Source organism: Bubalus bubalis, chromosome 1 (assembly GCF_019923935.1).
Source record: "Bubalus bubalis isolate 160015118507 breed Murrah chromosome 1, NDDB_SH_1, whole genome shotgun sequence".
In the NCBI taxonomy this organism is placed as follows: Eukaryota; Metazoa; Chordata; class Mammalia; order Artiodactyla; family Bovidae; genus Bubalus; species Bubalus bubalis.
The window spans coordinates 199273490-199299777 of NC_059157.1; the positions used below are offsets into that span (position 1 = coordinate 199273490).

At 37.3% G+C, this 26288-nt stretch overlaps 1 protein-coding gene across 8 annotated transcripts in view; it reads right to left on the reverse strand.

Moving 5' to 3' along the window:
* The window catches only part of TBC1D5 (TBC1 domain family member 5), a 586162-nt gene that overhangs the window by 398734 nt on the left and 161140 nt on the right, over positions 1–26288 (reverse strand). For 3 of the 8 annotated variants that reach the window (XM_025287148.3, XM_025286666.3, XM_045164754.1), the window contains one exon: positions 19080–19148. The exons of the other annotated variants lie outside the window; for them this stretch is intronic. The gene's annotated coding sequence lies outside the window, so the exon portion shown is untranslated. The remainder of the gene's footprint in view (positions 1–19079; positions 19149–26288) is intronic. 8 annotated transcript variants of the gene reach the window in all.

Here is a 26288-nt window from a genome sequence, read left to right on the forward strand (position 1 = left end):
GCAGCGTGGCAATGCTGAACGAAACCAGAAATGCACTTTCTCTTCACCCAGAAAATCCACATTGGAGATCGCTCCCACAAATACATTAGAACACATACATACATGCACATGCCCACAAGCTCCAAAAATCAAAAGCAAATTCCTAATTTTTATATAACGTCATCCAGCAATAAAATTAACCGGAGTTAATATGAAGCTATTTACAGGCTTTATTTAGCCAACACTGTGGTAATCACACATTTTCCATCAGAAACAGTAACTTGTTTACCAGTGCTTTGTAGAAATGCTCTGTAATTTTGGAACATACATCACATTAACAATTGTGAAATCCAAAAAAAATGTAAATTTCTAAACAGCTAGTCTTCTTACGGATTTCAGGTAAGGAATTTAGGATCTGTACAAGCTTATTCATTAGAATATTTTTTTAATTTATTTATTTTAATTGAAGGATAACTGCTTTACAGTATTGTGTTGGTTTTTACCAAATACCAACATGGATCAGCCACAGGTTTACCCATGTCCCCTCTCACGTGAACATCCCTCCCACCTCCATCATTACAATATTTTTAATTAAAGCAAAATACTGGAAACCACCCAAATGTTCAACAACAGGAGACCAGCTGATACAACCATGAACAACTACTCTTTCCTTACTTTGAATCCTATCGCTCAGCCTACTATGGTGAGTGCAGTATCTTCTGTTTGTAAGGCACATGCTATTTTTATAGACAACTTTCACCTCACATGTCTCTTAAAGTAAAGACACTTCAAATAAAACCCCCACTCTACAGGAGTGTAAGTATATCTGGTGAGAAAAGACTACACGAAGTAACCTAAGATTTAAATAACAACCCACAGTTATTATAAACAGGTCAATACAAAAAGTCCTTTACCAAAGCCCATTGTTTACCATTTCACTAATCCATTCTTTTAAAAGGAACTCATCCAAAAACATCTTCAAAAAAAACAAAAACAAAAACAAAAACCATGGTTTATGTCAGCTCACAGAGGAGTAATTTAGGAAGCTTCACTCAGAGCTCCACAGGAAACCCATAACTAAGGCAATCGGTGAGGAAATGCTCATTGACCAGAGCTGGTGCTTGTCCTGAAGGACAGGGAGAAGGTTTTAAAAAAAAAAAAAAAAGTCCCAGGAACTTTTATCCAGGGAGCTTAGTTTGAACACATTCTGGACAAGAAGAACAAGAACGTGTGATATTCAGGAACATGTTCTAGAAAATTCACAAAGCCTGATGACAAATGAATACACAGGCTCTTTGCCCTCCCCCAGCACAGAGAAGTTTTCTGCTGTCTGGGTGCCAAGTAAAAGCTTTACACAAATGGGAGCCAAGCTAGATCCAAAAGTATGTATAACAAGGTGGATATTCGAAACACATCCACTTCCTCCATACAATCTTTCCATTCTAGGGTCACTGACCCTTCTCCTTATAAATACTACAGCTATTCGGCATTTGTCTTCATTTTAAATATTTAGCAGTGATGTTTTTCCTTACTAACACAGGTTGATAATGAATGTATAAGTTGAACTATATAAAATTATTGATATTTAAGCTTTTTACCTACCAAAAGAAGGAATGGTGTAAACTTCCTTTTCATTACCATCTTCTCTTCGTGTCTGGTCAGCACCCACCCCACTCAGGTCCTTTGAGCCTGCCTCCACGCCACCTCACACTCCACATGACAACACCCGTGAGCGCAAGCTGACCAGGACACACCTTCCTGCCTGCCTTTCTCTCCTGCCCCAAACGCTGATAAGGATGCAACGGATCACAACTGATGTTTTTACAGGAGAATCTTAAAACAGAGCTACTTTATCAAAAGGGCGACTCCTTTTCAAATTTTATAATTATTTTTATTAAATAACTACTTAGAAAAACTTTTCAAAAATGACTGTTACAGATTATAAAATTCCTTAACAGCAAGAATACTGGAGTGGGTAGCCTTTCCCTTCTCCAGGGGATCTTCCCAACCCAGGGATCTAACCCAGGTCTCCCGCATTGCAGGCAGACTCTTTACCAGCTGAGCCACAGGGGAAGCCCTAAGAGCAAGAAATGACCATTATTAACTGACCTTAGACCAATAATTTACATACAAAAGTGAGTTATACTCACTGACCATTTCTATTTTTTTCATAAGTATGAAAAGTAAGAATAGAAAAACCATAAACAAGCAGAAGGAACATATAAGACATGGGTAAACACATACTTAGGAAAAGTTAAAGCAAATAAAAGTTTAATTGCTTAACATGAATGAAAAGCATATTATATGTTGATAGGTGCTTAAATTACTAGTAAAACAACAAGTACTGATGCTAAGTATCCACTAGTGACAAAACTAGAAAAAGTGAGCGTAAAATCAAGAATTAATCACAAGAAAAATGAACAAATTTTCCATGAACAACTTTTAAAACAAGATAAATGTAAAACCAGTGGTTTAGGGAAAAGAACAGAGTGATGGCTACTTATCTCTCAGGGCTGCTTTGACACACAATGGCTTAAATGAATTAACATTCCCAGTAACATGCAATTATCAGTAGAATTAGAAGTTTGTGTGTCAATAACTGTATGTTCATATGTATATATATAAAGTAGAACTTTTATATAAAGTGTAACAAGGTGCACTGATACTAGCAAGCGTGAAAAGAAACATATTTTGCTTACTTTTCACTGCACTTTTCACTGGTAGTCACCTTCTGCTCTTTTCTTTTTTGGTATCTGAGCATAACTAACTGCCATAGAAAGTTAAAAACATTAGAAGGTAATATTTTACATAAAATAATTTGTCAGGCATAAATATTAGAAATTTAAGTAAAACAGGATATAGATATAGAGAAAGACACAGCCATATACCAAAATAAAACACAGTGATCCTAAACCCTTAAGGAAAGGTCAGTCCTGGCTTCCTGATTACCCAGCAAATGTTACAAAAATGTTACAAATTCTCATGATACAAATTCTTCTCTCTTGTGAATTAGAGTAACCCATTTACATGGTTATAACAGCTATTAAAAAGCAAAATTCAACTGAGTAAATTTTAAAGATCTTACTGGTTTTATTCAACAAATATGAGTTGGGCAACATCCCATTTAGCAGACAGAAAGTAATGCCAAGGAAGTGTACAAAAATGAGAGATTTTTATAGGCAGAAGAAAGCAGGAACAAGGAAGGAGGTTTATCAGGCAAATAAGAAGACTGGTTATGGCAAGATCATCCCAACTTGGCACTTCCCAGGTGGTGCCAGTAGTGGTAAGAATCTGCCTGCCAATGCCGGAGATGGAAGAGATGCGGGTTCAACCCCTGGAAGATACCTGCAACCCTTGAAGAAGGAAATGGGAACCCATTCCAGTATTCTTGCATGGAATATCCCATGGTCAGAGAGGCCTGGCATGCTACAGTCCATTGGGTCGCAAAAAAGCTGGGCATAACTGAGTACACACACACATTCTTCTTTAGGGGATAGCAAGGGTCTAGTGTTTAGTAGGTAAATCTTGATGGACTAGTTTAAGATTTCACTTCTGGGAGAGCCAAAACTGTATATAAGTTGTCTCAGTTTGGTTACATGGGGCTTAGCATAAATGACTCCATTTTGGGCCTGCTGTCTTGTTTTAACACAGCCAAATTCTTCTACCTATAAAAAATTATTACAAGATTAGACTTTTTTTCAAGAAACCTTAGTTTGCCAAAATTCTGTTTTAAAATACCTTAAATCAATGAACATGACTTCATCCATAAGGAAAGTCAACTATTAACAGTGAATCTTTAATAAAATTAAAATTATGTTCCTAAAACCTCAGAGGATTTGCTCTCAGAATGATTTTAACAATCAATTTATTTAAATTGCAGTTTGATTTCATGGAAAATAAGAAACTCTACAGAAAACACAAACTTAACAGATTGCACAATATAAAATTATCAACTACATTACAATTTAATATTAATAATAGCTAAGACTATCTGAATGAAATTGAGAAAAAGCAACATTAATAGCACACCATCAATATCAAATGGGCTTCTCCTTTTAAAGCTTTCAACGGTTATACACAGAAGACGAAAATATACTGCAAGGGGAATCGACTTCAAGGTGGTCAAAAATTAGTGGTCACAGATCAGATTAGATCAGATCAGTCGCTCAGTCATGTCCGACTCTTTGTGACCCCATGAATCGAAGCATGCAAGGCCTCCCTGTCCATCACCAACTCCCGGAGTACACTCAAATTTGTGTTCATTGAGTTGGTCATGCCATCCAGCCATCTCATCCTCTGTCGTCCCCTTCTCCTCCTGCCCCCATTCCCTCCCAGCATCAGAGTCTTTTCCATTGAGTCAACTCTTCACATGAGGTGGCCAAAGTACTGGGGTTCCAGCTTTATCATCATTCCTTCCACAGAAATCCCAGGGCTGATCTCCTTCAGAATGGACTGGTTGGATCTCCTTGCACTACAAGGGACTCTCAAGAGTCTTCTCCAACACCACGGTTCAAAAGCATCAATTCTTCGGCGCTCAGCCTTCTTCACAGTCCAACTCTCACATCCATACATGACCACAGGAAAAACCATAGCCTTGACTAGACGAACCTTTGTTGGCAAAGTAATGTCTCTGCTTTTCAATATGCTATCTAGGTTGGTCATAACTTTCCTTCCAAGGAGTAAACGTCTTTTAATTTCATGGCTGCAGTCACCATCTGCAGTGATTTTGGAGCCCCCAAAAATAAAATCTGACACTGTTTCCACTGTTTCCCCATCTATTTCCCATGAAGTGATGGGACCAGATGCCATGATCTTAGTTTTCTGAATGCTGAGCTTTAAGCCAACGTTTTCACTCTCCACTTCCACTTTCATCAAGAGGTTTTTTTAGTTCCTCTTCACTTTCTGCCATAAGGGTGGTGTCATCTGCATATCTGAGGTTATTGATATTTCTCCCAGCAATCTTGATTCCAGCTTGTGTTTCTTCCAGTCCAGCGTTTCTCATGATGTACTCTGCATATAGGTTAAATAAACAGGGTGACAATATACAGCCTTGATGTACTCCTTTTCCTATTTGGAACCAGTCTGTTGTTCCATGTCCAGTTCTAACTGTTGCTTCCTGACCTGCATACAAATTTCTCAAGAGGCAGATCAGGTGGTCTGGTATTCCCATCTCTTTCAGAATTTTCCACAGTTTATTGTGATCCACACAGTCAAAGGCTTTGGCATAGTCAATAAAGGAGAAATAGATGCTTTTCTGGAACTCTCTTGCTTTTTGCATGATCCAGCGGATGTTGGCAATTTGATCTCTGGTTCCTCTGCCTTTTCTAAAACCAGCTTGAACATCAGGAAGTTCACAGTTCACATATTGCTGAAGCCTGCTTGGAGAATTTTGAGCATTACTTCACTAGCGTGTGAGGTGAGTGCAATTGTGCAGTAGTTTGAGCATTCTTTGGCATTGCCTTTCTTTGGGATTGGAATGTAAACTGACCTTTTCCAGTCCTGTGGCCACTGCTGAGTTTTCCAAATTTGCTGGCATATTGAGTGCAGCACTTTCACAGCATCATCTTTCAGGATTTGGAATAGCTCAACTGGAATTCTATCACCTCCACTAGCTTTGTTCGTAGTGATGCTTTCTAAGGCCCACTTGACTTCATATTCCAGGGTGTCTGGTTCTAGGTCAGTGATCACACCATCGTGATTATATGGGACGTGAAGATCTTTTTTGTACAGTTCTTCTGTGTATTCTTGCCATGTCTTCTTAATATCTTCTGCTTCTGTTAGTTCCATACCATTTCTGTCCTTTATCGAGCTCATCTTCGCATGAAATGTCCCTTTGGTATCCCTGATTTTCTTGAAGAGATCCCTAGTCTTTCCCATTCTATTGTTTTCCTCTATTTCTTTGCACTGATCACTGAAGAAGGCTTTCTTATCTCTTCTTGCTATTCTTTGGAACTCTGCATTCAGATGTTTATATCTTTCCTTTTCTCCTTTGCTTTTCGCTTCTCTTCTTTTCACAGCTATTTGTAAGGCCTCCCCAGACAGCCATTTTGCTTTTTTGCATTTCTTTTCCATGGGGATGGTCTTGATCCCTGTCTCCTGTACAATGTCATGAACCTCATTCCATAGTACATCAGGCACTCTATCTATCAGATCTAGGCCCTTATATCTATTTCTCACTTCCACTGTATAATCATAAGGGATTTGATTTAGGTCATACCTGAATGGTCTAGTGGTTTTCCCTACTTTCTTCAATTTAAGTCTGAATTTGGCAATAAGGAGGTCATGGTCTGGGCCACAGTCAGCTCCTGGTCTTGTTTTTGCTGACTGTATAGAGCTTCTCCATCTTTGGCTGCAAAGAATATAATCAATCTGATTTCGGTGTTGACCATCTGGTGATGTCCATGTATAGAGTCTTCTCTTGTGTTGTTGGAAGAGGGTATTTGCCATCATTCTGTATTCCAAGGCCAAATTTGCCTGTTCCTCCAGGTGTTTCTTGACTTCCTACTTTTGCATTCCAGTCCCCTATAATGAAAAGGACATCTTTTGGGGGCATTTAAAAGGTCTAGTAGGTCTTCATAGAACTGTTCAACTTCAGCTTCTTCAGCATTACTGGTTGGGGCATAGACTTGGATTACTGTGATATTGAATGGTTTGCCTTGTAAACGAACAGAGATCATTCTGTCGTTTTTGAGATTGCAAGGTTGAATTCATGTAGTTATATTTGGGGATTTTTTACATAGTCCTATAATAAATTATTGGTTATGAACACCAGACCAAAGGTAAATGAGGAGCATAAGAAGAAAGGGTGCATTTCCCTGCTATGGGTTAGCAAACTGACTCTGCAAAGGGCCACAAAGGTGTAATTTTACGTGTTGTGGACCAGTCTCTTTCCTAACTTACTCAATTTTGCTATAAATAATGAGCATGGCTATACTTCAGTAAAGCTCTATTTACACACACTGAAAACTAAATTTCAAATAAATGTTCATGTGCCACAAAATATACTTATCTTTTTTTTTTTTCATTAAAAATATAAAAACCTTTCTTGGTTTGTGTGCTGTACAAAAATGGATGGCATACAAGACATGGCCATGAGCCAGACCTATGTCAACCCTGTTCTCAGTCGCATGCAGAATCACACTGTCTCTTAATCACATTGTTGAAAAAGAAACTAGAACCTTTCCTAGACCATTTGAAGAATACACTAAATAATCTGATTTAATATTTCAATATAAAATACTGAAATCACTAGCAAAATAAAAATAAAGGTTGTTTACAAATGCCAGCGGAACATTTGGAAATTCCCATAAGGAAGGAATGAAAGTCGCTCAGTCATGTCTGACTCTTTGCAACTCCATGGATTATACAGTCTGTGGGATTCTCCAGGCCAGAATACTGGAGTGGGTAGCCTTTCCCTTCCCAGGGGATCTTCCCAACCCAGGCATCAAACCCAGGTCTCCCACATTGCTGGCGGATTCTTTACCAGCTGAGCCACAAGGGAAGCCTGAAAATGAAATGCTTGTCTGCTGAAACCCAGGAAGGAGAGACAAAGGTAATCTTAATACATTGCAGAAATGTAGAGCCCGCATATCCTGACCACGAAACAAATCTAGAATTTTCTAATGTCAAAAAATACTTGTTAGATTACCAGAAATTGAAATAAAATTCACTTCTCAATGGGTTACATACAGAAAACATTACATAACAAACGAAATAATGAGTGAACACATTAGGCTTTCCACATCAGTGCTGCCAAAGTTAAAGCAACAGAGAGGTGTTACCCGCCTCCTGATGAAAGAACCCAATCACACCTACAATCTTGCCTAAGAAATTAAGCCTAAATCCAGTCAAGCTCTGGTGGTATCTGCCAACCTGAAGAAAATACAGAACAGAATGTTTACTTGGACCATGAGAACTCTATGGGTCAAAGAGCCCAGATTCTTCAGAAGATCATTTGTACAGAAAAGAAAGTACTGGAGGAACTACAGGCTAAGAAAGACTTAAAGGCAAAGACAGTTTTTTAAAAAAATAGGCAACACCAAACTGTTGTGCCTGGAGAGGAATATGTAGGTGAAAATTAAATAACTTATTATTCTGAAAGTCAGAAAAGTGGCTAATTTGGGAGAGAAAAGGATGCTTAAAACACACGGAAGGGCTTCTGCAGGAGTTGGCAAAGATCCCCTTCTTGACCTGGGTGATCACTACAACCATGTTTCTCCTATAATAACTCGCTTATATATACATTTCTTTCTATAGTTTTCTTCAGCAGGATTCCATTTTACAATGGAAAGGTTAAGAACAAATTAATTAAAGCAAAAAAAAAAAAAATCCTTAACTTTTTTCTTAGAAAGAGCAAAGAGGACATAATAACATATCCAAATAGGACTTTTTTAAATTACAGGGGTTAAAAGGAGTACTACCTACAACTTTGTGCCCCAAAATGTGAAGATCCAAACAAAATTAAAAAGAACAATGATGAAATGGAGAGTTTTCTAAATCCACACTCTGAACTGTGCTATAAAGAAACTGAAGACAACTCAAAATTTTAGAAGATAATTAGAAATGTAGTAAAGGATTTTCCTTTAATATCACAACATCCCTCATTCCCAACCAAAGGCACTATGGGTAAATTTTAAGAACCCTTCAAGTTCTTTCAAATCCTAAAAGATGATGCTGTTAAAGTGTTGCATTCAATATGCCAGTGGATTTGGAAAACCCAGCAGTGGTCACAGGAATGGAAAGGGTCAGTTTTCATTCCAATCGCAAAGAAAGGCGATGCCAAAGAATGTTCAAGCTACCACACAATTGCACTCATCTCACACACTATCTGGAGAAGGAAATGGCACCCACTCCAGTACTCTTGCCTAGAAAATTCCATGGACGGAGGAGTCTCATGGGCTGCAGTCCATGGGGTCGCGAAGAGTTGGACACAACTGAGCGACTTCACTTTCACTTTTCACTTTCATGCATTGGAGAAGGAAATGGCAACCCACTCCGGTGAGCCTGGTGGGCTGCCGTCTCTGGGGTTGCACAGAGTCAGACATGACTGAAGCAACTTAGTAGCAGCAGCAGCACACACTATCAAAGTAATGCTCAAAATTCTCCAAGCCAGGCTTCAACAGTAAGTGAACTATGAACTTCCAGATGTTCAAGCTGTATTTAGAAAAGACAGACCAACCAGAGATCAAATCGCCAACATCTGCTGGATCATAGAAAAAGCAAGAGAATTCCAGTAAAATATCTACTTCTGCTTCATTGACTATGCTACAAGCCTTTGACTGTGTGGATCACAGCAAACTGTGGAAAATTCTGAAAGAGATGGGAATACCAGACCTCCTGAGAAATTTGTATGCAGGTCAAGAAGCAACAGTTAGAACTGGACATGGAACAACAGACTGGTTCCAAATTGGGAAAGGAGTATGTCAAGGCTGTATATTGTCACCTTTCTTATTTAACTTATATGGCAGAGTACATCAGGCAAAATGCTGGACTTTAAAGCACAAGCTGGAATCAAGATTGCTGGGAGAAATATCAATAACCTCAGATATGCATACAACACCATCCTTATGGCAGAAAGCAAAGAGGAACTAAAGAGCCTCTTGATGAAAGTGAAAGAGGAGAGTGGGAAAACTGGCTTAAAACTCAACATTCAAAAAACTAAGACCACATTCTCTAAAGCAATTATTCTTCAATTAAAAAATGAACATTTTGATATTTGGCAAAACTAATACAGTTATGTAAAGTTTAAAAATAAAATAAAATTTAAAAAAATGAATAAATTAAAAAAAAAAAAACTAAGTTTATGGCATCTGGTTCCATCACTTCATGGCAAATAGATGGGGAAACAGTGGAAACAGTGGCTGACTTTATTTTCTTAGGCTCCAAAATCACTGCAGGTGGGGACTGCAACTATAAAATTAGGAGATGCTTGCTTCTTGGATAAAAAGCTATTACCAACCTGGACAGCATATTAAAAAGCAGATACATTACTTTACAGACAAACGTTTGTCTAGTAAAAGCTATGGTTTTTCCAGTAGTCATATACAGATGTGATAGTTGGACCATAAAAAAAGCTGAGTGCCAAAGAATTAATGCTTTTGAATTGTGGTGTTGGAGAAGACTCTTTAGAGTCCCTTGGACTACAAGGAGATCCAACCAGTCCATTCTAAAGGATATCAGTCCTGAGTATTCATTGGAAGGACTGATGCTAAAGCTGAAGCTGCAATACTTTGGCCACCTGATGTGAAGAACTGACTCACTGGAAAAGATCCTGATGCTGAGAAAGATTGAAGGAGGGAGGAGAAGGGGATGACAGAGGATGAGATGGTTGGATGGCATCACCGACTCCATGGACATGAGTTTGAGGAAGGTCCGGGAGATGGTGATGGACAGGGAGGCCTGGCATGCTGCAGTCCATAGTATTGCAAACAGCAGGACATGACTAAACTGAACTGAAAGTAGTTAATAATTCCTACTATAAATAACCTGTAAGAAAGGGAAATGTCCCAAGTGATTTTATGTTAGCATGACTTTGTAACACCAAAACGTGACAAAGAGAGCACAAGAATAAATGAACTCACAATATATCGTGACCAAGATGGGTTCTTTCCAGAAATGCAAGGGCAATTTAATATTATATAATCAGTTAATAGATTTTCTAAGTAAGCTAAAGAAGAAAAGATCATAATATCACTTCATTAAATGTAGCAAACCTTTGATAAAATTTAATACTCATTCCTAATTAAAAAATAACCTAAGGAAAAAAAAACCAACACCTTCCATTCCTTAATAGAGCATCTGTTAGGGTGGAAAAGAAACACAAATAGCAGATATAATGGTAAAACATAAATACATTTCTCTTAATAGATAGTGAAGATATTGGCTATTTTGTTAAACATTGTTAAGGAGATTTTAGCTACCCCAATAGGTCAAATAAACAAAACAAGAAGTATAAAATTTAAAAGGAAGAAAAAAATTATAATTTACAACTGTCATTTATCTGCAAAAACATAAGTTAAAAATGTTTTTAATTTATAAAATGCTTAAAACTACAAACTTAAAAAATATATCCAAAACTGCTTGAAATTCAGTAAGTATTAAAGTGAGATGCCAGGGACTATACTGAACACTAGATGAACCACAAAGAAAAGAAAGGAAATACCCCAGTACAACAGCAGCAGCAACTTTCACGCATGTGGAAAACACTGATGGAGGAAGTGTGTGACCTGTTTGACTAAATCAAGATGCACAGCATGTTCCTGGATGAGAAGACTTGTTACTGGGAAGATATAAATTCTCCTCAAAGTAATCGGTACCTCTAATGCAGTTCTAATAGATATTCCAAAGGGACTGTGAAGGCAGAAAGTGGAGGACTTAACAAACGTACTGAAGCCCTAAATTGCCTGAGCACTCCTAGGATTTATTTAAGCAGTGTACAATGAAGGAAATAGCTTTGCAAGATGGAAAAGCCACAATAGATCTGTAGTTATTTAAAAGTGTAAGGTCTGTATAAGGAGAAATAAACAGATTAACAGATCAAAATTAATTCCAAAAGAGATCCATAACTATATCAAACTTCAGAATATGACCCAGGGGCATCTGTTGATGGATACATATGATAATTAAGAGTTTTCTGGTTGCACAACTGCAAAGAAAGATATTACTTACTGAATCTACGAAAACTAGAAGACCAAATGAAGCAAGAACAGGATAAATTTAATTGTGGATCTGCTGAATCTGAAGAACTACCATGAAAGCTTAAGTACAGAAATATCACGTACACAGTGAACGTACATCGTGAGCTAAGTGGACCTGGAGGCCAACAGTCCTCTCAGCTGGAGCTGTCAGCTCAAGAGTCACATGGAGTTTCTTCCTGAAGTCCTGGACAGACAATACCATCAAGAGGAATGTGCAGTGATGGAGAAAAGCACTGGATCTTGAGAAATGCAAACACTTAAAAACCAGGCAGAGGAAAAGAAGCTCAAAGAGATACGGTAATCAATCAAGAAACAATCAGGAATGTGCCGTGTCACGGAAGGAAGAGCAAAACAAATTTCAAAATGGAGAAAAGTCCAACCTGAAGTACTGAAAATGTCTGCTGCAATTATCAAAGAACATTCTGCAGTCTGAGAAGAATTCCAATGAAGAACCTATATTTCAAAAGCACCTTTAAAGGGCTTAGGTAGATAAAATTTTTAAAAGAAAAAAAGAGGAGAAAGACAGAAAGGTATTAAAAATGGAAGGAGGGTAATCCAGAAGAACATACAAACAAGAAAAAATGGCCATCTCTGGGGAAAGAATTATTAGTTTTAAACTGTACACACTCCCATATTGCTTAACTACAATATCCTTACCAAAAACATGGAGTGCTTACATGTCAGCAAAAACTAAAAATCATTTATTTTGGGGGGGAGGGGGTGGGAAAAAATGAATAAAACGGACCTCCCAGACATTTTATCAAAAAAAAAACAGAAGTTATTTAAAAGTCAAAAAAAATTCACAAGGGCCCACATAGATCCATAGCATTCTAATTCTTATTACAGCCACATCCTATGACATGAAATGCTTTTATTCATTCCTTCAGCCAGAGTTTATTATGACCCCTCACTGTGCTAAAAACACTAGAGGCAAAAATATAATTCAGATACTGCCCTTAAGCCACAAGAGGTGACAGTAAAGAACACAGAAATGTAAACAAGTATTTTAATTCCACATGACAAGAGTATAAGTAAAGTGCCAAGAAGGGAGTAAATTAAGGTATCTGACAGAAGAAAGACAATTTGAACTGAATCTTGAAGCAACATTAGGTAGGAGTTCCAGTCAAGGTCATCTTGTTCAAAAGAAACAGAAAAGCAAGAGCAGAGCAGCGTAAAGCGGTGTTGGAGAAGCCTGAGCACTTCTCACACACTTCCAGTCTTCACCCACCCACTCTCCTCGCCAGGCTTCTCGGCTCGCTGGGGGTGCCCCGCCATCAGTGACAAGCACCTCATCAAATCTGCATCTCTGTCTGAAGCACTCAGCACAGGAAAATGCTCTTTTTTTTAAACTCTGTACTTTAAAAAAAAATTAGCGTCCATACAGTTAATTCATGAGTTCTTAACTCTTAAACACCCTTCTTACACATTGTTTTAACTTTGAATCTATCACACTGCATAGTGATACCCTACTATTGATTGAAAAAAAAAAAAGAAAATAAAGAGTCCAAAAATCCAATGAGGTTTAAATCAGTATCAAGGAATAAGACTGATTTACCAACAGCCACATTTTGCTAGTATTCATATACTGCTATTTTAAAGAAAGAAAGAAAGAATCTTAGTAATGCCAGAAAAATAATCAGTATTGCCATTTTCTTTGGAAAAGTTATATATGTACATGGTTGGTGACTGAAATAAAGGTCTTCCCAAGGGATAAAGTGGTAGCCAAGGGTTGGAGGAAAATAAAAAAACCCAAAAGAAAATCTCTTTGCTAAAATAAAATACCATTTCTGTTTTCACATTCTATTTCTGTTAAAAATCACCAATCATTTATTTATTCATTCATTCATTATTTCTCCAGATAAAACAAAATATATCTTTTGTATATTTCATATGCTTTAGAAACAAAGAAATCAAGTTATCATCTCATTCCTTTATAAAAGATAACTGTCTTTTCTTTCATTTAAAATTAATTAGCAATTAATTTAATTTCACTTATACATTTCAATTTAGTTTTCTATTTTGTGTGGAAGTATGCCCATGTTACATCTGATAAATTTTACTAAAAAATATATAATACCACAGTTTCACAAGGAATAGAAATGCTAAAATTCAAACTTTCAAACTACAGCTATATGTATTCTAAATAATAATTTTCTCCTTTGATATTCTCTTTAATTACTATAAATGTAACACAGCATCTTTCCTATATTGTAACATTATAGCACAAAATCTGAGATTAGTATTTAAGCACTCAACATTCTAGGGGGAAAAGCCCATGACACTAAAGCCTCATTACAGTGATCATTCCAGTTACATGGCCATTTCATACAATTAAAGAGTCCTGTATCACAGATCTGTAACAGTCTACAGTTACATGTGGAATCGTACACTCGACATTAAAACACCACCCCATCATGACGAATTAGTTATGACACCAAAAGACATTTCTAACAATTGACAGGGTTTAAGTGGAGACAAACCAAGATATAAAAATGAAATAAAACAAACCCAAACAATGCTGCTTTCTGAAGGTAACATGGGTAACAGAAGGCCATCCTGTTGAAGATCTGATACATATCAGGAGGCCCCTCCAGAGTGAATACTGAAGGCAGAAGTGGGGCTGGGCCTATCACTTAACTTCCGCTGTAAAACACTGACCAAGGTTTATGGCCTAAGAACCTGAAGAAATGGCAATCAAATGTATTTTTAAGTTAATGATATTAAGGACTAGAATAAATTTCAAACAGACTATATAAGATTAAAAAATTAAAATTTTAACCCTCTCTTCCTTCTCCCCTTGTCCCTCTCCACTCTGGGTTTTTTTGTCTCTCTCTATACATGTTTGCATATGTGCATTTGTATAAGTAATTCATTTTAGGAAGCTGAATCACTAACACAAAAATTAATAAAATCTTCTATAAGCAGACTTAGAAGGCCATTCTATTTAGTTGACATTAACTTTTTGAATATGGAAATCTGGCAAATCAACTTCACTAGGCACCAGAGTCTGCTCTTAGATATTTTGGTAAACAAAAAATCTTGTCTTCTGTTAAAAATTCAATAGGCAGAGAAGGAATATCTTTGAAATAAATAATTGAATCATCACCCTATTATTTCTCAGAACTTAAACCATTATCATATATACAAACATTTCCTACATTGACAATTTTACCAATAAATAAAATTGATTCCCTGATGCTATCTTAGCAAAATGCACCAAACCTCATACCAATTAAAGAACTGACAATACATACTCCTTAAAAAGAAAGAATCCTGAAATAATCCACTTTGTTTCTAAACAGACATCACTGTCTCAGACTTAATCTTCAACATTTCTACAAAAGAATAACTATCAAAATTAGTGAAATGTTGCACAGTTCTTATTTGGGAGAATACCCTGACTAAAGCAGACCACTCACTAATAAAGTGCAACTTAATAAATCATGTGGAATCTTATTTTGTTCAAACCCTTACTAACTCCTAGCACCATCTGTTACCATCAAAACTATATGACAAGATATGATATATAATTAATAGGTAAACAACAATCTAATTAAAATGGACAAATACTCCATGTTCCTGCCATTTGGGAGCTCTAATTACAGACTAAATTTTAAGCTTGAATTAAATATTTAAGCTGGAAAATTAACTTTCCTTCTCGAGCCTTGAATACATTAATACAGATATGTGAAGCGACTTCCTGATGGGAACTTAAACATGTAATTTAGTTTCATCAAAGCAGTTACTAATTGTTAAGCAGCAGTACCTTACCATATGTACACAATAGCTATTCAGAGCTGGAAAGGTGCTTCCAAAGCACCCCTCTGCAACCCTTTCCTGACATAAATATAAAATGTATATACAGCACAGCAGTAAATACACACACTGAAAATAAATTACTTCGAGTCTTCAGCTTTCAATGCTTCTCAAAGACAATTAGAAATTGGTCTAAATAAACAAAATATACCTATATTTGACAAGGCAAAAACCACACAAAAGTAAAAAAGGCCAGAAGGACAAAAAGGATCCAGGTATAAAATTCTAGGATAACACAAAATTAATTAAAGACCCTGACCTACTGAATCAAAATAACGAGTTAAGACAGGATACTAATTCTTTTCTTCCTATCTGTTCCCTTCACAGAATACAGAAGACTTCGGTAATAATGTTCGAGGGAGCATTTAGAAAGATGACCACTTAAAGGTGAACTGTTTTTTACATGTTTCACTAATTTTTAATGCATGAAGAAAAGATTCAGAAAAATGACCTTAATAAGCACTTGTTTAAGAAAATAAATTCTATAAGAATATAAGAAATATACTAAATTGCCATTTTATACTGAGCAAACAGAGAAAATGACAAATCCCTAAAAAGGATATATATCACTCTTTTTAAAAATAAGTTATTCTAATTCTTCATAAACATAAAAAATGGCAGGTCAAATATATTAACACAGGTTGGTTATGAAAAGAGAACACTGTCATTAAATATGTCTTTGTTAAGCATTAAATAGCAGTTAACTTCTAGGTTATATTAAAATTACTTTATTTTTATAATTACACAGAAACAGTAATATAATGCACTGCTTAACATTCAAGGCCAATGAAAAGTATGTAACACCTGCTTACATTAAATTTCCTACACTTGAAATTTTCACCAGAATTTAAGTGATTTAAAATTTAATCATAAAAAGATCTGCATTTAAGAATAAAAGAGCTTCCTCTTCTACTTTGACACTGCGTGCTTAGTCTCTAAGTCAGGTCTGACTCTGCAACCCCAAGGACTACAGCCCATGAGGCTTCTCTGTCCATGGATTTTCCAAGCAAGAATACTAGAGTGGGTTGCCATTTCATCCTCCAGCGGATCTTCTCAACCCAGGGATTGAACCCGTGTCTCCTGCATTGGCAGGTGGATTCTTTACCACCGGGAAGCCCACTTTGACAACAGGAAATATATTTACTATTTTATAACTCATCACTCTTATTCTAGGGTCTGCTCAAGAATAAGTTTGCCTGTTTTTGTCTACCAATATTTCCTTATATATATCCTTTCCAAAAGTTGTCAATACTGTACTAGTGCTGAAATTTTTACTCGTGTGAATTACAGAACATTTGAACCCTAGAGTATATTAGTGATGCATAACTATGTGAATATGAAGATACTTTTTTAATTTCAAAAAATAAACAGATTTGTTATAAAGATGTAATGTACAGCATGGAGAGATATTCAATATTTTACAATACTTTTGTATGGAGTATAATCTATAATTCAATTACTATGTTGTCTACTTGAAACTAACATAACATTGTAAATCAACTATACTCCAATAATTAATAAAATAGTGTATACATACATGTTTTAAAGAACAAAGTTTCTATAAATTTTATACGTGGAAAAGAAAATCAAATATCTGCTCTAAAAACAGGTAAGTGAATATATTCTCAGTATCTGACAAAACACACAAACTAAATCCACAGATGAACACACATTTAAAGATGCTTTGTCATTTCCCTCAAGTTTCATAATGATCTGCAGCCACAGACTTGCAAACACACACAGAAAGAAAAGCAGAGCACTCTTTGAACAATCCTCTGAAGTAAGTATTTATTTCCACATTATCCTGTATCACACAAAGATCAGCAAATGAAGGACAGTCAGTCAGTATTACTGAGAGAGAAAAACTTTCCTAAAAATTGATTTGATGGATATACAAAACATAGCATGGTTCTTGTCTAATACTAAATCAGTCAACTGGAAGAAAACAGAAGTTATTCCATAATGCAGGCTAGAAAAGTCTATTCAATTTTATTTAAGATCTGTATGCTGTAAAAGTACATGCCATGGAATTTACTGATGACAACTATATAGATATGAAATTCATGACATATTGATTCAACATATTGAACTGGTTTTTAAAACCAATTTATATAAATGATTATAATAGTCTATATTATGTTTAGCCTTTGAGGCATATGGTAGTAAATTTGAATTCAATTTTAAATAAATTTACATAAATATAAAAAGTTCAGTAATTTTTATCCACCCTGCATATGAAACAGAATAAGTTAAAAAAAAGAGACTGTACTTCATAAATGCACTTGAGGCCAAAGTTCAAACAGGCCAGAACCCTAAGTTTATTTCTTACAAAGAAATCAAAAAATGACTGACTTTTATAAGACAAAAAAAGAAAAAGAAAGTCATCAATGGGAAAGGTACTACTGAATACTAAGTAGTAAATATTTATCTCAATATGCATAAAAATATATATTTAGCAGTAAAAAATGATTTACATTTACTACATATTCTTACTATATATTCTACATAAAAATTAACATAATTCAAAAAACTTCACACTGATGTATGGTATACATATATTTAGATGGAACTACTACTTAAGATAGGAATACAGTAAATCCCTTTTAAAGAACTTAGGCAATTTACAAAATAGAAGTATTTTTAAAGGCCATCAAGTTTTCCTTGATAAGTACTACAAAGTCAGAAATTCTATCCTTTGCATAAAGATGGTTCTAAGATCCCATCAGTAGATCAGAGCTCAGGCTCTGATTAACTTGGAGACTGAGTCAGGAAACATCCAGGCTCTGGAACATGGGGCACAGAGAGTGTGTGTGAAATTGAGCAGTCTTGATAATCAACATTTGCACCTTGACCTCTCATCTCATCCCTGTTGCATCAAATAATTAAATGTCCATACGTGCAGAAATTCTAAACACATTAACCCAAAACCAAGAGGACATCTAAATTTGGAGTTTATTAGTCTAGTACCATCAGAGGCATTTCCAAATGACTATCATTTGCCAGTTGCTTGAGAGGAAACTGCAGAGCAGACATGAGTCAAGTTTCTCAAAGCAGCACTGTTATGTGAGACTCCTCCCCCCATCCTGTCTCAGGCCGCTTGACTAGAACTCTGATCGCTAAGGCCAAACAATGTTCTGTTTATGACACTTTTCCTCCAACATTTTCTTCTGAAAATTTTTGAAATTCAGAAAAGTCTGCAAGAATGTTACAGTCAACATTCATACACTCACCACCTAGATTCTAATAACATTAATGTTTTACTTTAGTGGTTTTATAATTTACTTATCAAGCCATCAGATCATCACTTTCTTAAGCATTTCAAAGTTGCAGATGCTATGATACTACTTTTTCAACATCTTATACAAATACTTCCAAATATACAGAAAAGGTGAACACCCACCTAGAATCTTCAGTTCATTTTAGTATATTTGCTTTAGCACAACGTCCATTTATCTGCCCATCATTCTGTCAATTCATCATACTGCAGTATTTTAATTACCTCAATTACTGGTTGCCACTCTTGATTCCCTTCTGCAGAAGAGCAGCTACTGAAAAGTGGTTTGTATGTATTCAAAACTGTTATCTTACCTTCACTTCTTTCAGTTCAAGAAATGTTTAGCTATACGTGCTTTGAACGTTTTCTCACTTCTCAATTTCCTATGGAGTATAAAGACACAAACCCTTTAGGAGAGAACTCATTTTTTCTCTTTTGCAAAAAAAAAAAAAAAAAAAAAAAAAAGACATTGAAATATTTTCTAAGGTTACTAGATAGAATGAAAAAACTCACAGAAAACCAAGTTCTTCGGGGAAAATAAACTGTGAGCTTTAGTTAAGACACTTGACAAGTGGTTTTGAAACTTTGCAGAAAAGACTACTAAAGCTAAGTATTTATGATTCTTTTATACTTATGCATGGTGTGTGATTCCATGATGCATACATTCTACAATGTGATTACATGATGTATAACTGTCATTTTTTTTGTTGGTTAAAATTTCACTCTCAATTCACATGATGGAATTTATGTATATTTTATGTGTATTTCCTGAAGTTTGGCTATTCATCTAAATGAATACACCATTTTATCTCCACAATTCTATCCTGAAGCTCCCTTAGTCCCTCAATCAGAGCAAGTGCTTTCAAACTCACCGAAAGTGAGTCCTTTGACTTCAACCCCCTCCGCCCTTTCCAGTGTCCCTTCCTCCCCTATCAGATGGAACTAGACTATCTGAGGTCTTCCAAGTACTGTGTCCTCTCTCGCCCCGCGTCTATCAGCTGTGTCTTTCCTGAAAAGCCTCTGACACTAGCTCAGGCTCAGCCACCTTCTGATTCCCCGCTCCAAGTGCTGAAAGCAGAGGACACAATGAACCAACAGGAAGTCCCTCCACCCCTTGGCCAACTGAGACACAGCGGCCGTCAGGAGGGGCACCCTGAGAGAACCTACTGGAAGGGGCACCTCCCACGGTCCCGCCGGCTCCAGCAGGATGCTCGCCCCCGCAGAGAGAGGGCCCACTGCTGCAGAGCGCCGGGCACCCACCACGGTCAGGCAGTGCGGCTCTCCCCCCACCTGCCGCCCTCACCCCCAGGCGGGCTGGGACCTCCCCAAAGGGCGCTGGTATCTGACTCTCCCCCGGCCTGCCTTCCCTCCTCTTCTCTCATCACAGACGTCACATGTGCACTGTGGTCTGAAGCTTTCCCACCTCACTCCTGACCCCTCTCCCCCTTACCTCCCAAAGTCTCCCTCCACCCCAGTACATGTCTTAAAACTTCCATATCCATCTCAGCATCTGCTTCTCGGAGGACCTGAATTGTCACATGCACTACTTTACTATTTCTATTATCAGTTAAAAAAACTCACCCTCCTCCTATAAAAATGAACCAGCCCCTCCACTAGTCTTGGCCCCAGACCTGTTCCATCTTTTCAGACTTTAATCAACAGTATGCCCAAACAGAGGTCATCTTCTTCCCCTTCAAAATGTTCCTCTTGGGCTCATCATCTATGGAAAGACACCACCAAGATACACCCAAGTACCTGTATTTTCGTCTTGACCCTCTCACCTCAGACCGGTTAAATCCCAGACAATTCTACCTCCTATATTAGCCCCTTCTTCTCACCCACTCCCCACTCTGATTTACTCCTGACTCCCTTACTGCTGTCTCAAATCTTCCCTGAAAAACTGCAACTGTCTCCTAACTAGTAGTCTGACTCTTGAGTTCTCCCTCCAATCACTCACATGCTTAAATGTCACTTAAGGGCTCTTTCTAAAATTCAAATCTGACCACACCACTCTCTGGCTTAAATTCCTTCAGTAAGTCACAATGCCTAACACTGCAATCGGAGGTTCTTTCTACCCCATCTGTCTTCCCTGCTCTTTTCTTTTTCCCTCCAAGATAGAAAGCCCATATTCTTAATGTACAATCCACGAGACTCTTCAAAACACTAGACTTTATATCTACAATCTCAGGTGTAATTCCAACACGCGAACCTGAACTATGTGTAGTTCCCCAAATACAGCTTAGCTTTGCAATCACCCCGGGCCACCACAGGCAACACCTCCCTCCTCCTGAAGCGTGTATCTTCACACACCTCACCCAAGTCTGCACCTTCTCTGGAAGCCTCCGTGGAGCCAGCCCACAGTCCCACCTCCAAGCTGCTTTAAGTACTTTTTTCCTGCAGTCTACAATCTCCCATCCGTGACTCTATCATCTCATTCATCTCACTACATGTTAATTTTTTTTAGTGCCACTCCCTTCTATAAACTGCCAGTCCTAGAAGAAGAATCATATTTTAACTTGTTGATCCTAGAATACTGTTTGCAGTAATAAGTACATAAGCAAAAGTTTTTCTGGACAGAAATCTTTTCAAAAAAGGAAGAAAGAAAAGATTCTTAGTACCTCAATAAATCTGTGAATTATTTTACAAAAGAAATGTAATTCACACTTGCTGGTTTTCATCTTCCCTCCTGTGATGGTTAATTTTATATGTCAACATGACTGGGCTAAGGGATGCCAAGGCAGCTAGCAAGACATCACTCCGAGTGTGTCTGTGTGATTAGTTTCTCTGTGAAAGATCAGCATCTGAACTGGACTGAGTGAGGATGCCAACATGAATGGGCATCACTCAATACATCCAAAACCTGAACAGAGCCAGAAGGTGAAGGAAGGGCAAATTCGAGCTCTGAGCTAACATAGAGGTATTTGGACTCAGGCCTGGATTCAGTCCCTTCCTCCATCCCCCATGGCATCACCCCAATTCTCAGGCCTTTGGACACATCATGAATCACGTACTGCAGACATTCCTGGTTCTTCAGCTTACAAACGGCAGATCAGGGGACCTCTTAGCTCCTACGCCACATGAGCTGATTTCCGTTTTTTATACACGTAGATCCTTTTGGTTCTGTTTCTCTGGAGAACTCTGACTAATACAATCCACAGTCCAGGAGGCCAGGCCCCTGTAAACTGTTTCCCCAACATTTCTGGGAGTCCTCTTGAAGAGTTTCATGTGTGTTCAGGAGCCAGATCAGTCAGCTGACGGTCACCTCCCTGGGCACATCCACCAGTTACCCCTCTCTGTGCCTCTCGGGGGGGTCTCTGAGGTGCTGGTTCCGGTCCCTCCACACTGAGCTTGGGTGGGCGTCCCCTGTTTCCCCGCCCAGGTGCTGAGGTCGCTCTGTCCTGCTGATCACGGGGGGGCGGGGGAACGCCTGTCCCCCACAGGCCCACCCTCTGCGGCCCGCCTCCCCACAGCTCCACGAGAGCCGCTGTCGCCCGGCAGCATGGCTGTTGCCCAGGGTGCCCCCGCGCTCCCGGCTCGGCCAGCACGCCGCAGTGCGTGCGCATGCACCGGCACTCGGGATGCTCACAAAGGGGAAAGAACTCCTTCCACTGGGCTCTCAGCCTAGAGCGTACACGTGCCGTGTCGCTTGTCCCCAGGCATCTCATGATGCTTCTCCTTATTCTCCTGCTCTTTCTAAATGTCTTCTTCTCACAGCTCAAGTATTCTTCCATCTCCACTGACACCAGGCCAGAGAGGTCGAGACCAGAGAGCAGAACAGACCCCTGCCGAACTCCAAAACGCTCCTTCTCAGCAGCTGAGACAGCATCGCCATGTCTGGCTCTTTACTCCTTTTCTTTTTAGAAGAAATTCCACTTTGTCCCTACACAGCAAAGATGTGGCTGAACCCCTTCAAAGAGCACAAGCAAAGCCCACACTGAGGACATGCTACCCAGAACGAGTCTTAAACACTAAAAACACACAACTTTCAAAACATGCAATGCCTTTTCGTGCTCCATGCTTCTCATATTTAATATATTCCATTAAAACTCCTAAACAATGTGTCACTCAAAGCAGCTTTCCCGCTGACAAATGAAAGCCTCCCTTTTGGGGAATTCTTTAACAAATTAACCTTTGTATCTGAACTCCAGTATGATTAGGCCGGCAGCTTCCCGTCACCTGCCCCGCAGTGTCGGGCAGTGGTAGGCCTCCCATCAGTTGGGATTCCAAAGGCTCTCCCAGATCAACACCAGAGGGGAGATAATGGCCAGAGAGAGGCCCGCGAGCAGGAACCCACCTGCCTGGGGACACCAGAAGCCCTTCCCTGCAAAGACAGGGTCCGTTCTTCATGCCACGAGAACACAAGGGAAGAACAAGAACTCTTCTGGCAAGTTCCACACTAGATTCAGACTCTACATTAGAGAGTAATAGGTACTAACAAAGTAGGAAATGTAAATAAGACAAAGAATGGACTAGGAAAAAAAATAATGCAAATTCTCTAAAAACAAAAAGCAAACTTTTAAAGAAAATGTTTAATGAATATAAATATTACTGATAGTTCAATTTCATTCAAAAATTGATACATACACTTAGAAATTAAATCCTTGGCTTTATAAACATGATGAATAAGCAAATAATTTATAATTATATATTTCTTACCACAAACATTTTATGAAAGAAAATTTTCCTGAAACCTCCATTACTAACAAATTCCAAAGTGTTCAGTCACTAAAAATAGAGCTCCTTACTTTTTCTTATCTATTTTGATACTTTTAGCCATCTCATAAATTGCATATTTTGGGGATTTTAACAACCAATTCTCCTAGAATTTTTATATTATGGTAAAGAAAAAATATGTGTGTATACACACACACACACACGTTTTAATTTTTATGACTTTAAAAATTAATCTTTACAACAAATACAACTCAATCTTTTAAAAAAAGATATATGAGGGAGGGAGGGGAAGAGGTTTTAAAAGAATAAAGAAAATAAAAATGGACAAGGATTGAAGCACTACTGTAGAGTGTAGATATCCGGTAATTTTAAGCACTGGATAATTTTAATCTAGAAAGAAGGCCTCAATTCAGTTGTAGATTTCAGGTAACTTTAAGCACTGGATAATTCTAATCTAGAAAGAAGGCCTCACTTCAGTTATAAATATACTTTAAATAACAGCACACTACTCCCTCAGAGAATCTGGATGGTGGCGTTTGTGAAATGAGCCAGGACAACATGGGGGAAAACACCCTCTCCTTATGTTGTGTTTATTCAATTTGTGGGTTCCTACTGCAGGTGGTCCTTGAGACAATAATATAAAAGACTTCTGAAACAAAATGGATAAATATGATCATTTATTTAAAATTCAGGCAGTTTTTTAAAACTCTATTTCTATTCAGAGTGTCCAATTATCTACAAGATATACACAGGCTGCAATACAAGCCATTATGATTGATTGATTGATTTTAAACAAAAATACTAGCACATACATACACAAAATGAATCTTATCTCCCTTCAAAATATCCATTTTGGGCAGCTATACATCAATTCCACTGATTTTGAAAAGAGGTATTGCTAAAATACTTGGATTAATGAATCATGTACCTATCTTCCCAAGGGGACTATTTCAAAGAGAATAACACACATTTAAATAAACAGGCTCTGATACACTTATTTAAAAACTGACCTCACTAATTTATAGGCAAATCTAACATGGAAAACCACCTTTAAAAGACTTTAAAGTTCTCAACAAATAAAATATCCTTTGAAATTCACACATTCAAAATAAGTCTTCTCCTGCCACCCACCAGTAAGAAAAAGGATGCTGAGAAGGGGTAGAAAGGTAAAGTATTATAAAGTCAGGTTAGTGTGAAAGGCCCTTGTATTCAACGCCTTTTGAGAATTAAGTTACCTACTGAGGGAAACAGGAAAACCTCCGAATCTTGAGGAAGCATTCTGCAACAAACAGCACCAAGTTCACTGAGGGCGTCTACTTTAAAGTCAGCAGTGCATGCATAAACTCCTTTCAGCTATGCATTTTGAGCTGTAGCATATACAGTGTATGTTCTAATGAACAGCAGTTAATCATAAAATGCAACCCATCCTGAAATAACAGTACTTGCAGAAAAGCAAACTACTGTCAATGATGGTTTAGTATTTAAAGGACAGTAATTTTTTACTCTGTGTGGTGATTTGAAATAGGTGTAATTAAAAACTAACTTGTAATTACTATATCTATGCATCTATAGAAACAGTCACATATTTTCAAATATATATATTTTCTTCAATTTGTCTTAATCTTAAAACTGTTCACAAAGTAGCTTTTATTAAAAATAAAATTAATACAAAGCATGTAATTTTACCCTATTTTGTTTACTTGTTATGAAAATGGATACAAAATAAATACTTTGACCACAAGCCCTGGGTGTTCAACGCCTTCAATCAAACCATGCAATTAATATGAAATTCTAAATACAGAATATAATGCCACATAAATAGTATAACAGCCAAGTCCTGTCGAAGAAGCCATATGTTTTTTCCCATTGTTCAAAAAAAGGAGATGACTTCCCGTCACTTATGTTTCTGATTAGCAAGGTGATTTATGCCACAATCACTAAAAATGCCAGCAAGTGAATGAGAAAATGCATAGTGACTGCACCAGATGTGCACAATAAACAGGAATCCCATTGTAATCTCTGGTACTTAGCTTATATGAAGGTAATGTAGGAAACACTCTTGGATATGGCAAAGTCACTCTTTTTTTACATTTGACTATAAATGATATGAAATAAATTGTGTGTTTTATACTTTATGGCATGCATACATTGATAAATTAGGTAGCGTTTTGTATCCCGACTTATCTACAAGACAAACCTGGCTAAGATCATGGGGATTAATTGCTTCAGAAGTGTGAAATGCAGCTTTTCCATTCTTTTCTGCACACTCAGTGAAGAAACAATGATTAATCACTGTTTAACTATTCTCCTGAGGATCTACAAGATTGCCAAAGCAGGACTTATCCTCATAAATCCAAAAAATACAGGTTTAGATTTGTTGCCAACAACTGAAAGTACATGAACTTAAACCCATTTGTTATCAGATTAAAATCACGTCAAGGTTTCAGAACCTCACTGGTTCACAATTCCCTTTTAATCAGTGACTTCAACAAGAAATTAGATTAGCACATAAGATATAACAAAAGCACATGTACTTACAAAAGCAATAATAAACCTATTTTTTAATTATAAAATATCCTCAGCCTAATAATATCAAACATACTACTAAACTTGAAATGATAACCTCCTCAGTTACATAACCAGTTCAATTTCTCTGTGCTCTTTATAAAAACTAAAATACATGTTATCAGATGAAAAATATTTTTAAATGGTTATTTCAAATGGAAAAATGACTACTTATTTCAAGAAATTTTATTCCTGACAGCTACAGCTGAAGGACAATTATGTGGATAAAATTATTTCATTTTAGTTCCAATAGTACTAACAAAAATATTTTTAGTCTTTGTAAG